Genomic DNA, 13,178 nt, shown 5'->3' on the forward strand with positions numbered 1-13,178 from the left:
GGCAGTTACAGAGAGCCAGTTTTGGGGAGGGGGCTTCAGAAGCCCTTCAGCCTGTTGGTCTTGGCTCTCCCCCCCCCCCCCCCCGGACAGGAAGGGCATCGCAATTGGTTGAGTTTCTGCCCTCTGTTGCACAGATTTCCGCACTGGGGGGATGCAATGGGGTATCCGGATTCACAGCCACAGATGTCTTGGCCTCCTCCACTGCCCACGGGGGGGGGGGCAGAGGGGGGGGCAAAGGTCTGCCTGGCGGGGTCCTCTTCAGCCATGCAGGGACCCCCTCAAGGGGGCTGGCAGGCCAGGGCTTTGGGGTCTGGAGAGGCTATGCCATCATAGGGGTGTGTGTGTGTGTGTGAAGCAACCCCCCCTCTCTGTCTGGCTCCAATTCTCATTTTTTCCAAGCTCGGGGGGGGGGGGCTTCTGCTGCTTCCCCCTCCCTCTGCCAATTCCCGCCCCCCATGGAAATCCCCCTTTAATGTTGCGCTCTGCTTCCAAGGGAGGCCAGAGCACATTCAGAAGATTGAGAAGCAGCAGTGTGGCAGAAGGGCTGCTGGTCCTCCGTCCTTCTCCCCCTTTTAAAACGGGGGGGGGGGGGCTGCCATCCCAAGAAGCCGAGGGATGCACGTGTTGGGGTGATCGCTTGTGCAGCCCTCAGACCACAAATTTAAGGCACACCCAAGCCTGTGTGTGTTTGTGTGTGCGTTGGAAAGGCAGGTTTTCAAAGTTACATTTTTGGGGTGCTTTTAGAGACAAGGGCTTCTCCCCCTTTTTTCCCTTCTGCCCCATGAAGGTTTTTAGAGCAGTTGCATTCAAGCCCCCCCCCCAAAACCTGAACCTCGCTTTGAAGGGGAAGCTGGGAGGGATGGGAGCCCCACAAGGCTTACGGAGGACCCTTGCCCAGGAATCATCCTGGCTGGGGAGCCCTTCCTGGAGGGGGAGGGGAGGCTGGAGTGTAGAGCTCCCCCCCCTCTGCAAGAGACCACGCTGTTCCTGCCATGGAAGCCCTGGGAGGGTGGGGGGAAGAACTATTATGGGCTGCTGCCTTAGGAGGAGGAGTTATTCTGGATCAGCCCCTGCTGCAATTTAGGAGACTGAAGTTTCTTGAAGAAACTTTCCCTCCCCCTCCTGACCCTTCCCAACTCGGGTGGCAGCAGCTGGGGCTCCCTGGCCAGGCCCTCCTTGGGCAGCTGCTTCCTCCCAGCTCTCTGGCTGCCAGCCAGGGGCCCAGCCAAGCAGGATGGACGGCTTGACCTGGATGCAGCCATGCCTGCGCTCCCCAGCCTCCAGAAAACTTTCTTGGGATTCTTTCAGCTCAGCTCAAAACCTGGCATGGAGTCCTCGGAGAGGGCGGCCGGGCAATGCCAGCGCCCAAGGAGGAGCAGCGGGCGAGGGGCTGCCTCCGGCCTCTTGGGAGACACCTGCCTGGGCTCCCCTGGGAGCTGCAAATGGAACCTCCGTGTTCAGAAGCAGCCTACTTAAAGCAGCAAACGCTTAGGAAAAAACGAATACAGGGCACTGTCGTTGTGCCCCTGCTTTCGGGCTCCTTCTCCAGGCACCAGGCCTGACCACTGCCCAGCCTGGTCCTGCGAAGGCCTTGCTGTGTCTTTGCCATGGCAGCCTCCCACACTGCCCTCTGGATCATCCCCTGCGTGCCACCTTTGGGGAGGGGGAGGTGGCTTGAGGAATAAAAGGGACCTCTTCCCTGGCACAGGCTGGCAGGAAGCTGGACAGGTGCCCATAGGATGATCCCAGGTGGCTCTGTTGGGGGGGGCACTGACAGCTGAGGCTTTGCTAGGAGGGTCTTTTGAGAGGGGCAAGACTGGCTGGGGAGGGTCTCCCTGGCAGCAGGGGAGGGTCGTGGGGGGAGAGGCTGCCTCCACAGCGCCCTTCTGCCGCGGCCAGAATCCAGGCCGGGCCTTCCTCCCTCCCCCCCTTCCAAGCCGCCCGCCTGCCTTTCCCAGTTCCTGAAGAGTCCGGGGGGGGGGCGGAGGGCAGGGAAGGCGGAGAAGGCGGCGGGGCTTTCTCCTCCGCGGCTCCCTGCATGGCTGGGCCGTCGCCGGCGCTTCGGGGACTCCCGGACGGCTCCCGTGGCTTCGGCGCTCCCTTCCGCGGAGCCTCCTGAGCCCCTTCGCGCGGAGAGCGGGGAAAGCGGGCACGGGGGGCAGAGAGAGATGTCGATGAACGGCCGCAAAAGTGGCGGAAGACCCTCGTACTACTACCGGCTGCTCCGGAGGTCGCGGCTGCAGAGGCAGCGGAGCCGTTCGCGGAGTCGCAGCCGGCCCTTCCACCGGGGTAAGACCCCCACCCACCCATCTTCGGTCGGGCCGGGGGCGAAGTTGGCAGAGTCGCGGGGAACTTTGGCAGGGAGGCGGAGGGCGAAGCGGGGCTGGCGGGAGGCCGAGGGGAGCCGGGAGGGTCCGGGAAAAGGGGCTGCGGGGGTCTCCTGCCCTCGGGCGGCCCTGGCGGTGCGGGGAGGGCAGCGTCCTTGCGCAGAGGGCAGCGCTGGGCAGAGCCCGGCCTCCTCGTTATTCCGGATGACCGGAGCTCTTCAGCCCGTGGCTGGAGCGGGCGCGGGCGACGTGCGGAGCTCGGCGGGCGGTCTCGGAGCTTCCTGGGCTGGAGGGGGCGCCTCCTGGGGGCCGCGCAGACCCCGCTGGCCAAGGAAGTGCAGCGCTCCCCGACTTCAGGCGCCCGTGGGGGGGGCAGCCCTGGCTGGCGGCCCCTTTGAGGAGGGGGCGAGGAGGACGGAGCCCAGGTGAGGAGGGGGCGCCCACCCGCCGGAGGGAGTCGGATCCCTGGGGTGGGAGGAGAGAGGAGTCAGACTTCGGGGCCAGGGGCGTTTTCTGCACCTGCCTGGATCCCAGAGCAAAGGAGCTTTAATGCCCCCCCCCGTTTCCATCACTCGACGTTTGGCCCTTGGGGGCTTATAGGTGGTGGGGGGCCCTGATGGCCCCGAAGAGGGTTTCTAAGTGAGCTGAGGTGGGGTTATAATCTCTTCTTCTCTCTTCTTTTCTCTTCTCTTTTCTCTTCTTCTCTTTCCTTCCTTCTCCCTTCCTTCTTTCTTTCCCCTTCCTTCTTTCCTTCCTTCCTTCCCCTTCTTCTTCCTTCCCTTCCTTCCTTCTTCCTCCTCCCTTCCTTCTTTCCTTCCTTCCTTCCCCTTCTTTCCTTCTTCCTTCCTTCCCTTCCTTCCTTCCTTCTTTCCTTCTCCCTTCCTTCTTTCCTTCTTTCCTTCCCCTTCTTCCTTCTTTCTTCCCTTCCTTCTTTCCTTCTTCCCCTTCCTTCCTCCTCCTCTCTTCTCCTTCTTTCTTTCCCCTTCCCTTCTTTCCTTCCTTCCCCTTCCTTCCTCTTCTTCCCCTCCTTTCCTTCCTTCCTTCCCCTTCCTTCTTTCTTCCTTTCTTCCTTCTTTCCTTCCTTCCTTCCCCTTCCTTCCCCCTTCCTTCCTTCTTTCCTTCTCCCTTCCTCTTCCTTCCTTTCCTTCCTTCCCCCTTCCTTCCTTCCCTTCCTTCCTTCTTTCCTTCCTTCCTTCAACCTTCTTTCGTCTCTTCCCCCTTCCTTCTTTCCTCTTTCCTTCCCTTCCTTCTTTCCTTCCTTCCCCCTTCTTTCCTTCCTTCCTTCCTTCCCCCTTCCTTCCTTCTTTCTTTCCCTTCTTCTTTCTTCCTTCTCCCTTCCTTCCTTCTTTCCTTCCTTCCTTCCTCTTCCTTCCTTCTCCCCCTTCCTCTTTCCTCCTTCCTTCTTTCCTTCTCCCTTCCTTCTTTCCTTCTTCCTTCCCCTTCCTTCCTTCTTTCTTTCCCTTCCTTCTTTCCTTCCTTCCCCCTTCCTTCCTTCTTTCCTTCCCCCTTTCCTTTCCTTCCTCCTCCCTTCCTTCTTTCCTTCCTTCCTTCCTTCTTTCCTTCCTTCCTTCCCCTTCCTTCCCCCTTCCTTCCTTCTTTCCTTCCCCTTCCTTCTTTCCTTCCTTCCTTCCTTCTTTCCTTCCTTCCTTCCCTTCCTTCCCCCTTCCTTCCTTCTTTCCTTCTCCCTTCCTTCTTTCCTTCCTTCCTTCCCCCTTCCTTCCTTCTTTCCTTCCTTCCTTCCCCTTCCTTCCTTCTTTCCTTCTCCCTTCCTTCTTTCCTTCTTTCCTTCCCCTTCCTTCTTTCCTTCCTTCCCCCTTCCTTCTTTCCTTCCTTCCTTCCCCCTCCTTCCTTCTTTCTTTCCCCTTCCTTCTTTCCTTCCTTCCCCCTTCCTTCCTTCTTTCCTTCCCCCCTTCCTTTCCTTCCTTCCTTCCCCCTTCCTTCTTCCTTCCTTCCTTCTTTCCTTCTCCCTTCCTTCTTTCCTTCCTTCCTTCCCCCTTCCTTCCTTCTTTCTTTCCCCTTCCTTCTTTCCTTCCTTCCCCCTTCCTTCCTTCTTTCCTTCCCCCTTCCTTCCTTCCTTCCTTCCCCTTCCTTCTTTCCTTCCTTCCTTCCTTCTTTCCTTCCTTCCTTCCCCTTCCTTCTTTCCTTCCTTCCTTCTCCCTTTCTTCCTTCTTTCCTTCCCCCTTCCTTCTTTCCTTCCCCCTTCCTTCTTTCCTTCCTTCCTTCCCCTTCCTCCCTTCCTTCTTTCCTTCCCCCTTCCTTCTTTCCTTCCCCCTTCCTTCTTTCCTTCCTTCCTTCCCCCTTCCTCCCTTCTTTCCTTCCCCCTTCCTTCCTTGATTTCAGCATGTCAATTCATCCTCCTTCGTTCCTTCTTCCTTCCTTCCCTTCCCTTTTCCCCTTCCTTCCTTCTTTCCTTCCTTCCCCTTCCTTGATTTCAGAATCTGTCAATTCTTCCTCCTTCCTTCCCTTCTCTTTTCCCCTTCCTCCCTTCTTTCCCTCCTTCCCTGCTCCTCCCCTCCACCCTCCGCTCATTCCACTCCAGGCAGCCGCTGACCCAGATGCAGCGTTAAAAATAAGCTGAGCGGTGGCTGCTTTTCTTCCCTTCCAGGACCCCAAGTGCTCTTTCCAGTCAAGTGCACCCATGGAGGAGACTTCTCTCTTCTTTCTCTCGGCCCGTTTCTCTCCTGGCTTTTGTGGGTCCCAGCTGCCACCTTGTTTAGCCAGGGCTGCCCCACACTTTGTGGGCCTTCTGCAAAGCCACTGAACTGCAGTGGAAATGCGATGTCCTGGGTTGCCCGAGTCCTCTGTCCCGAATCCTCTATGCCAGTGTTTCTCAACCTTGGCAACTTGAAGATGTCGGACTTCAACTCCCAGAATTCCCCAGCCAGCGAATGCTGGCTGGGGAAATTCTGGGAGTTGAAGTCCGGACATCTTCAAGTTGCCAAGGTTGAGAAACACTGCTCTATGCCCTGGGTGATGCTGGACCAATAATCTTTGGCCTCCTCCAGAGAAGGGCTGGGGTATTTAGGGGGCCACTGGTCAGTGCTGTGGTCCATCCGTAGCTGTCCGAGAGCTCTCGAAAAGGGGCCCTGGGAGAACGCCTTGCACTTTGGGGGGGGGGGCGGCGTTTGGCCTGTTAGGCCTGAACTGAACCAGTTCCAGTTTCGCGCTCTGCTTCCAACCCAGAAAAGGAGTTTGATTCCCGTCGGTTTCTTCCCTAATCACAATGCCCCCCCCCTCCCAGTGCTTTCCAAATGCCTCCAGCAGGAGGAGGAGGAAGAGGAGGAAGAGAAGAGAAAGAATAAAACAGCTTTCCCTTCTGGATAAATATTTGGCAGGATGTGTTTTCCCGGCTCTCTGCTGTGTTTGTTGCCCGAGTTGATGCTTCTGTTGTTCTTGGGGGAGTTTCTGGTTTTCAGAGGCTCTGCAGATAAGGGAGCCTGTTTTGTCTGGACAGGGCAGTGCTTCTGGGCTTGGGAGAGACAGCACGGTCCCAGGGGAGGCAGCTCCCACCGGCTTCTCTGAATGGCCAGCGGCTCCTGTGGATTCGGGGAGGGGGGAGCGCACAGAGGCTGCAAGTGAGACTGTGGGAGGGCAGGCACTTTTATTACTAGGCTCCTGAGATATGCAGGAAAGAGGCTCCTTTTGGGTGCTCCTTACAACTCCTCCAGCTGGGGAAAAAAGGAGGACACGATGGGGACTAGTGAGGGCATCTGGACTGACCCTCTGTATTTAAGTACCGCTATAACAGAAACAGAGCCAGGGGGATTTGGCTGCAGTAGAATGGAAGAGGCGGCAGGAGAGTTGATGGCTTTTAATTCCGTGGCACGACAAAACCGCGAAGCCCTTATCCGCGGAGATATAAGCGCGTCGCTAAAGCCGCGACGTCATCACCGCGCGTCATCACCACCGCGACAACAGCGCGGCAACAGAAGGGCGCTTTAAACGGCGCCACGGCAGAAAGCCGATTTCAATTAAGGTAAGGGTTAGGATTAGGTTTAGGGGTTTGTTTTAGGGTTAGGTTTAGGGTTAGGTTTAGGTTTAGGGTTAGGGTTAGGGGTTAGGTTTAGGGTTAGGTTTAGGGTTAGGTTTAGGGTTAGGTTTAGGGTTAGGTTTAGGGTTAGGTTTAGGGTTAGGTTTAGGGTTAGATTTAGGGTTAGGGTTAGGGTTAGGTTTAGAGTTAGGGTTAGGGTTAAGGGTTAGGTTTAGGGTTAGGGTTAGGTTTAGGGTTAGGTTTAGGGTACTGAGTGCTTGGAATGCGCGGATTTGCCCTCCGCGTTTATGTCATCGCGATAGGGTCGCGTTTTTCCTTAGCGCTTCGAACGGCGCTAATTAGTCTTCGCGCTTAAGTCTCCGTGGATAAGGGCTTCGCGGATTTGTGGTGGAACCTTTAATTCAGGACCCTCCCCTCTCTTGGCCCGGCCTCAGAAAACTGCCCGCCGATTAAAATGTTTGGGGCATCTTGATATACTCAGTGGGTTTTGGTTTTTTTTTTCCCCAGAGGTATTCTGGGTCTCTCTCTGCTCTCTTTGGGAGCCAAAAGAAAGGCTCACAGCGGGCACAGCAGCTCTCCCTTCCCGCCCCCTCGCTTTCGTCTTGAAGCAGGGAGTCCCACAGGCTTCCTCCTCCCCATCCTTCGCCTTGGATGCTGCTTCCTGGGCCTTTGGGTTGCCACGGCAACCAGTAGCATTCATCTCTGGTGATTGAACGGTATCCATGGCAACTGAGGGAAGCGTTTGGGACTTCGGCCGGTGTCTTTCTCCTTCCCCTTTGCCATCTGTAAGTGAGCAGGATTGCGTCCCGCGATGGAGGAGGCCTCAGAAGGAGCCAGCTGAACGGCAGGGGGGGTGAGGTGGCCGGGACGCCCTTTGTTGGGGGGGGGAAGGGTGTCTTCCAAACTCAGCTTGCAGACCCCGAGTTGCTTGGAGAGCAGAGCCTCAGGGCTGCCCTGGCCTGAACCTTGCCCGTCTTCAGTGTCCAGGAGTCCAGCTTGCGGTGCCAGGGTGCCCCCCTGTCTGAGAATAGGCAATGGGGGTGGAAGGCAGGAGATTTCCTGGTAAGACTCCCTGAAGGTCACCGACGGCCTCCTGCCTTTCCAACTGGGACACCCAAACCACAAACCCCCCCAGCCGAACCAAGGACCCAGCCTGATGGGCCTTGCTGTCCAAAGCCTGGCAGGGAGGGGAGGAAGTGCGACAGGCGGAGGGATCTCATCGTTGTTTTTTTAATTGTCCCCCTCCCAGCTGCAGGGGAGAAACAGATGCTCTGGTCGCAGGGCTTCATTAGCGAGATAAATTAGGCCATTGGCAGCATCTTGGCTCAGGTGCCTCTGCGTGGCAGGCCAGCCGGGCCGGGCAGAAGAGAGCTGGGAAGGGACAAAAGGTTGCAAGTGATGGTGGCTCCTGGGCAGATGGGTCCCACCCAGCTTCAGCCACTGGGGTGCCCACCGCCTTGGCTGGTGTGGGGGCAGGTTGTTTGGCCAGAGAATGTCCAGGTTTCAGTGGACAAACTAACAGCTTGGCTTCCTGGGAGATTGGAAAGGGATTGGAGTCCCCGCAAAATGGCAAAATTGAAATGGAATAACGTGTTCCTGCTGTCCCGTGCTTGCTCCAGCCTTCCACAGGACTAGAGGCTTGGCTGGATTCAAAGATCCTGCATTATGGGTTTCTAATGAGGTTGTAGAAGAGGGGAAGAGGAGGAGGAGGAGGAGGAGGAGGAGGAGGAGAATTATTCGCATAGTAGGTGTTTGCTGTCCCCCCTCCCTTCCAAGGTGCCAGGGAGAGGGGGAGCATCTGGACCCGCTCTAGAGGAGAGGGGGGCTGCCCCTGTTGGTCTTGGCTGCTTTTCTGCCTCCCCACCAGCCATGGCAGCTTCCAGACAGAGCTTTCAACAACCTCCGGGAGATCTCCGTTTGGAGTTTCCTCCCGGGGTGGTGAAAACCAGGAAAGGCTCAAGGGTGAAATGTGCTGCCCAGGGTGGGCTGAGGGGGAGAATCCCAGCCCCCTCCGATCTCCAACCCTTGTGCCAGCCCAGAGCAGGTTCTCCCCCCCTTCCCCTTCCCCGGCTTCCGTGCGTGAGTCAGAAGAAGAGTGCTGGTGCCCTCTGGTGAGGCAGAAGCCACATTTCCTCTGGAATCCGGAGCGCTCGGCTGGGCCGCCTGCATTCCAGGAAGGAGGAATGAGCTGGCGCAAAGCAGGTGGTTTTGGGACGAGGGAAGCCTGTCCCCAGCAGGGGCCCTTTGACAGAGGAGGAGGAGGAGGAGGAAAGGAGGCCACCCGGATCCTTTCAGGAAACGTAAACAGGGCGCTGGGTTTCACGATGATGCTGGGAAGGTAAACAAAACCTTCCCAGGTGTGGCTCCACCTGTCTGAACTTGACTTGGGAGAGAGATTTGTTTGCATTTTGCCTTCCAAACCAGAAGCAAAGTTTAGACGGTTGCGCGTCGATTTTTGTTTGCTAAATGACCGCCTGCGAGAAGCGTTTGAGTGAAAAGGCACGCAGACACCTGCCACGGACTGGGACGGTGCTTTTATAAAGGAGGGAGAAACCACACCAACCATGCTGGGAGGGGTCCCTGGGTGGTCTTTAAAGGAGGGCAAATGGGCCAAGGAAGAGAGACGATCCCCCCCCATCTCTTGGCTGATTGACACCCGTAAAGTTAGGGACAGCTTGGAGGTCTCCAGAGGCTGACCAGTACATTTAATCTGCCCACAGAGCAGCTGGCAGGAAAGATCCTGGCCTTGGTAACTGTCGGTGCAGAGAAGGTGTGGTTGGAGGCTGTCACCCTGCAAGGAAGGGGAAAGGGGTTCAGGTCTCTTTCATTCCCCTCCCCCCTCTGCCGTCGGCTCCTGTCAGTGAGCCAAGCACCAATCCTTCCCCATCACCTGCGCAAACACCAAACCTCCCCTTTTTTTCCTTTCCATTGGTTGCCCAGAACTGCCCAGGACAGGGAAATACCTGAACTCACTCCAGGTGATGCAGCAGCTCCCTTGGCGGGTGGGGCGTGGCCAAGGCAGGACAGGTAAATCCAGTTCCACCTGGTTCTGAGGAAGCCCCGCCCCCTTTAAAGAGATCGGAGGGTGTTCTGCCCAGAAGGGAGGGATCAGATGACGGGAAAGGCCAGTTTTCATTGGACGGGCGGCCTTGGGAGAGAACTGGGGTGCCTCTGTGTCTTTGGGCTCCTGCCCCCAGCCTTTCTCGCCTCCTCTGCCTCCAGGGGGGGTCCCTCTGAGCCCGTGGGCTTAATCCAGGAAGCCCCCAAGGCCAAGGCCGTTCCTGCCTTCCCCGCTGGCCTTCCAGACTTGGCCCGGAGGAACCCCTTCTTCCCGTCACCCGATGAGGTCACCCTCTCCCACCACGAGGCTCCCTCGGGAGCTGCCCAACGCGTCATGGCACGTGGGCTTCTGACGGGCACTGCTGCTTCCCCTTGGGTGAGTCAGCCTGCAGGGGCACCTGTTGAGCAGGGAGCACTCGGTGGATGTTCGGGGTTCCCTCCCCCTTGCCTTCCCCAGGCCTCCGTGGGCTTCTCTGTGGCCTCTGCGGGCAGCTGATTCCCATGGTGGGGTGGGGAAACGTGTGGGGCAGGGGAGGCGAATCTCCTGGAGCTGCAAGGCAGAATTGGGGGTGGGTGTGGAAGGCTCCAGACATGGATGTTTCTTTTGCAGTTTCTTTGTGTTTCTGGAAACTCTTTTACAGCTTTTTTTTTAAATGGTCTGTTTGCTTTGTGGCGTTTAGCAAAGTTTGTAAAAAGTTGCCTGGCTCTTAAGCAGCAGAAGAAGGGAGGGAGAGAGAAGAGGGGTGGTGTGAGATACCGAAGTTAAAAGATCTTGCTAATCCCAGAGAGGAAAGTAGCCGAGGGCTTCTTCCCAGATGAAAAGGCTCCGTTCCTCAGGGGGGAAACCCAGCTCAAAAAAACCCGCCCCCTCCTCAGCAGGGAAAGGAAGTGGGGGAGGGCTGGCTCCTCTTTAGATCTTCGCTGGCTCCTTTGCAGTAGCTTGGAATCTGAGGTAGACTGCCTCTGGACATGGAGGTTCGCAAGGCAGCTGCTGCCTGGCACGCTCTGGCCTTCCTATCAAAGGCTTTCCGTGCTGTCGAAATTCCCCTCCTCGGACGACGGAGGTCCTGTCATTAAGGGGCAGGGCGTGGGCCTCCCCAAGGGCTGTGTCCTTGCCCTGAGAAACCAAGGCCATGCTCCCCAATGCTAATCCTTGTTATTAATCCGGGTGTTGCTGCAGCTGGGACATCCTGGTGCCCCCGTGGCGGTTGGCTTCCCTAGACGCGGAAGGGCAGGGGGCATCTCGGTTTATTAGCCTTATGTTGGAAACCAGGTTTGAAGGAGGTTCGTTTCTGGCGAGGAAGGGGTACAAAGCTCGACTGTTACGTCTGAGGGTGCACCTGCAGCCTCAGGAACAAAGGAGGTGGGAGACACGTTATCCCCCCACTCAAAGAGGCAGGAGGGGAAAAAACCCTGGAATTTTGAAACCTCCATCGATCTGTGTAGGCCTTTGCAGAGGCCTTGGATAAATGGCACGTGCAACGCAGCTGCCACTTTGCACTCAAGAAATCAATGTGGGTTTAACAGAGTAGCAGAGTCGGAAGGGACCTTGGAGGTCTTCTAGTCCAACCCCAATCTAGCCACTCCGTCTATGAGCCTCCTGCCCAGAGGATGGGGCTGGACACCAACAGATGCCCCTGCAAAAATAGGAACGGCTTGCCCATGGTCGGCGAACCTCTGTGGTGTCCGACAGCTGTTGCAGATGTGCATAAGAACTGGGGGGCGGAGCAAAGCGGAACCAATGCTTTCAGTTGCAAGGGCTGACCCTCTCTCTGCCCCCCCCCCCCCGGCCCGGGTATTAGAGATAGGTGTCTTTCCTACAAGCCATCATCTCCCGCCCATCTGTGAAGGAAGCAGATCTCCCTCCAGATTTCACAGCACTGCTGCGGCTTCATTTGTCCCCCTGTGAGACTCTGATGCTCAGGACATCCATGGTGGTGCATAGCCTCACTCCATGTGCACCTCTGTATTCCAGCTATGAAAACCTCCATAATGATCTCCGGAGTCTTGGGAAACTGGCAGATTTCACCGTCTGGGCTGAGTGGATTAAGGCCTGCTGGGACAGGCCAAGCCTTTCCCACTCGCGAGTGGGCTCGGAGGCAGGAATCGGATTGCAATAGCAATAGCAATAGCAGTAGACTTATATACCGCTTCATAGGGCTTTCAGCCCTCTCTAAGCGGTTTACAGAGAGTCAGCATATTGCCCCCAACAACAATCCGGGTCCTCATTTTACCCACCTCGGAAGGATGGAAGGCTGAGTCAACCCTGAGCCGGTGAGATTTGAACCGCTGAACTGCTGATCTAGCAGTAGCCTGCAGTGCTGCATTTAACCACTGCGCCACCTTGGATTGGGGTCCCCTTTTGCGCTGCTACCTCTGCCTCTGAGCCCAACAGAACCCTCCCCTGCACACGGCCGGATTGACGCCGCTTGCTTTCAAGTGGCACAGCCGGGGCGCAATTTCCGAGCGGGGAACTCCCTCCGCAATGCCTTTTGAGAGGCCAGTGAGTCGCTTGGGTGCCCGGCTAACAGTGCCACGCACACGGAGACTGTGTCAGCGCTGCGGGAGATTAGCAACCCTCTCCAAACCCCTTGGAATAGAGCAGGAATCCGCATGCAGCCATCCCGCGCTTGACTTCCCCCCCTTGGGTATTCAGGTAGCTTTTCCGGATACGAAGCGCATCTTGATTGCAAATAACGGATGCTTGCATTTATTGGCGACGAGTAAGACTTACTTTTAAGTAAGAGATTGCAGAAGGAGGGACTGGCCAATGTCAGAAGGAGTCTGAGAGCACTCAACTATGATTGACAACAGCGGTCACCAACTGGGGGTCCGTGAGAAAATGTTGGTGGTCTGCAGAAAAAGTTATTTGCCTTTTTATATTGCACTAAATCAGGGGGTCCTCAATCTATGCATCCTGGGACGGATACGTGCAATGGACGCTTGTGTGGCTGCAGAGGGTCTCCCCCTTTGGGGTCTTTTTGTGGGGGTCAGAAATTCCAACTTGGGGTCTGCTTCGGCCTCAAGCCTGGTGGGGGCCTTTGGGCAAAGGCTGGAGGGAAGAGACGCTGGTGGCGAAGAGCCGGAGGGCCTCGTTCCAGTGGGACGGCATCATGGCCTGGAACTGGCTGACCATCTCAGCCCGTTGAGCCTCCAGGCACTGGCATCCTGCACTCCTGCAGGTCTTCCGTCTGTTTGGAAAGCCCATGCTCCTAGTCCTCAGTGAGGCTTCTGCTGAGCCTCCTTCTCGGCCAGATCCAACTTGAACCGAGCTGTTTAGCCAACTCTTTCTCCTGGGGGCTACTTAGCTCCAGCAGCTGCTTCCTGTTGGGGCCCTAAGGATCCCGGTGGGCAGGGCGAGGAGGGGCTGGGAGGGGAGGGACGAGTAGAGTGTCACTCAACATGAGTGACACCGAGTTGGCCACGCCCACCCAGTCTCATGACCACCTAGCTGGTCAATAGGCAGATCCTATTAGTGGCCCACAGGATTTAAAATAATGAATTCAGTGATCCCTGAGGTCCAAAAGGTTGGTGACTCCTGATTTAAAAAATGTTCTTAAAAGCTACCTGGAGCCGTTTGACCTCGAGATGGGTGGCGTATAAATTTAACAACCCAATAAATGCCTGGCACCAGTTTTTGTGCACTGCAGCACCTGAAAGCTTTGAATGAAACGAGGTAGCCGGAAGAGGTGCTCCCCGCCCTCACCTGTTCTCCTCTTCCTCCTTCACCCCGGCATCATTGTGCCAAGATAAAACGGGGAAAAGAGATCCTCATAAAAACATTTCTGCATCACTTTCAT

The 13,178-nt window shown here is 56.8% G+C and overlaps 1 long non-coding RNA gene across 1 annotated transcript; it reads right to left on the minus strand.

The window, feature by feature from the left end:
* Positions 1–9,004: 9,004 nt before the first annotated feature.
* LOC148048613 (uncharacterized) lies at positions 9,005–9,319 on the minus strand. The gene is made up of 2 exons (XR_015695342.1): positions 9,282–9,319; positions 9,005–9,109 (listed from the first exon to the last, which is right to left on the minus strand). It is a non-coding gene; the product is annotated as an uncharacterized LOC148048613 (long non-coding RNA).
* Between the last annotated feature and the right edge of the window lie 3,859 nt (positions 9,320–13,178).

Source organism: Thamnophis sirtalis, unplaced genomic scaffold (assembly GCF_051295495.1).
Source record: "Thamnophis sirtalis isolate CommonGarterSnake01/CBP01778 unplaced genomic scaffold, rThaSir2_p1.2 scaffold_2, whole genome shotgun sequence".
In the NCBI taxonomy this organism is placed as follows: domain Eukaryota; kingdom Metazoa; phylum Chordata; class Lepidosauria; order Squamata; family Natricidae; genus Thamnophis; species Thamnophis sirtalis.